Source organism: Pseudorca crassidens, chromosome 15 (genome assembly GCF_039906515.1).
Source record: "Pseudorca crassidens isolate mPseCra1 chromosome 15, mPseCra1.hap1, whole genome shotgun sequence".
Lineage (NCBI taxonomy): Eukaryota > Metazoa > Chordata > Mammalia > Artiodactyla > Delphinidae > Pseudorca > Pseudorca crassidens.
In genome coordinates, this window is record NC_090310.1 from 80,067,571 (window position 1) to 80,069,936 (window position 2,366).

The window sequence follows — 2,366 nt, forward strand, 5'->3', positions numbered from 1 at the left end:
TAGTTTAAAACCTATGATCCATTCTTTCTTAGGGAAATTGTTGCTGAAATTATCTGACATATAATGAAATGTACTATATCAAAAATTACCCTGGTGTTGGGGGTATAAAGCATCCTAAGCAACAATGAATTTTTAGGTTCAATATCTATTTAGGCTAAGATGGCACTGTTTTGAATTTCCTTTCCCAAGGAGGTCATGTTAATGACCCTTTTGTTGAAAAAACGGAATCCACCTAGCTGCCTGCCACACGCTCTACTTCCCCGTCTCTCTCTCTTGTTCTGGGCTCACCTCCTGGGTCCTCCCTGCAAAAAAAAAATGTCATCCACGTGTGCGTCTGCTCCTGGTGTTGCAGCTTGGGGAGCATTAGCTATGGGCAGACAGGAAGATTTAGTCGAGGTTTTGTCAGCAGCAGAGAGAGAATTCTGAGATTCCTTATCATGCCTGGCCCATGAGTTGTGCAGGGGTCACAGCACACAGATTGCATTTGTGCCTGAGCGTTTTTAAAACAACTGCTACAACACCACCCCAACCCCAAAGAGGGCGTACGACTCTCAGCCTTGGATCAAACTGAACAAGTTTTAAGAAGTTATGCCCCTCTAGGTGGTCACAAAGCACCGAGCCGATCTCCCTGTGCTATGTGGCTGCTTCCCACTAGCTGTCTATATGACATTTGGTTGTGTATGACCACCTAGAGGGGTGGGATAGGGAGGGTGGGAGGGAGACGCAAGAGGGAGGGGATATGGGGATATGTGTATACGTATAGCTGATACACTTTGTTATACAGCAGCAACTAACACACCATTGTAAAGCAATTATACTCCAATAAGGATGTTAAAAAGTTATGCTCCTAGTCGTGAAAATTAATCTCCATAATGTTATTAGGAATTATCAACATTGTCATTTTTAACTGGCATCCACCCCCCACCTAGGTGGATGTGAAAATACACAAGGGTGGTTTGAATTGAAAGGGTGGTTATTGCATATTACAGCTCTCCAAATATTCATTTTTGAGAGTATTTGCTTCCAACATCTAGAAGTTCCCACAGAAAGAGGAGGATGTTTTCAGTGTATGCCAGTACTTCTCAGCTGAGGGGGATTTGGTCACTCCTCCATCCACCCAACCCTCCTGGGTCCATTTGTCAAAGGCTGGAGACAGTTTTGATGATCATATCGGGAGGAGGGATGCTACTGGCATCTAGTGGGTAGAGACCAGAGATGCTGCTAAACATCCTGCAGTGTACAGGACAGCCCCACAGCAAAGACTTCTCCGGCCCAAATGTTGATAGTGCAAAGGGCGACAAACCCTGGCACATGCCAAGTTGAAGGGCCGCTGCTTTGGATTAATACCATACATAGGGTGAGTTGCCTTCGAAGCCGGCAGAGAGGTGTTTTCCTTGTGCTGCCATCCTTGCCAGATTGGCTGGCACCCTACAGAACCACTGTCTCATTTCAGCCTGGAACCCATCTTGATCTAAGTCCTTTTTGCAGGAGATTCGTATGGTGAGATAAATGTGCATCTGTTGCCTGGGCCACCGTGTCGCACTGCTGCTTCTCTAAACACGTGGGACCCAAAGGTGTTCTCTTGGAGGAAGGCTGTGTGCTCTGAAACTATCACTTCGAAGATTTCATTGTAAATAAAGTCCTAAAAAATTGGCAGAGGTGCAAGGTAGCCTGCATTTCTTCTCTTTCTAGCTATTTACTGGGATCTACTAGGTCAGACAGAACTAGGAGGGAAGGAACAGCAGGGCACAGGCAGACAAATGTGGCCCTTGCCCTCATGGGTCTTACGGTCTACACCAGGAGTTGGCAAACTTTTTCTGGAAAGGGCCAGATAGTAAATATTTTAGACTTAAGGGCCATATGACCTCTGTCACAACTACTCAGCTCTACCTTTGTAGCAAGAATGTAGCTGTGGACAGCCCATAAACAAATGGGCGTGTCTTCATCCTTATCAACCTTCATTTAAAAAAAACAGGCCACTGGCTAGATTTGTCCCAGAAGCTGTAGTTTCCTGATCTTTGGTCTACATGAGTGAGATAGATGTTATTCAGATAAGTACTTGATTAATTGTATTTTTTCCGACCTTTCTGGTATTCTATTCTCCTGTCTGTTTGCATGATAATTCCTTTGCTATACTTAGATCTCAGTGTGAATGTCACCTTCTCAGAAAACTCGTCCCTAACCACTTATGAGAAGTGTCCCTCTCTTAGTTTTCTGTCACATCATTCTGCACTATGAACTTCATGGTGCATGTAAGCCAAATTATCTTGTTTATATATTTGTTAAATTTTTTTCCCCCTTGCAGAAAAACAGCAACATGGTCTGTTTTGGCACTTATATCCCGACCATGGGGAATAGTGCGTGGC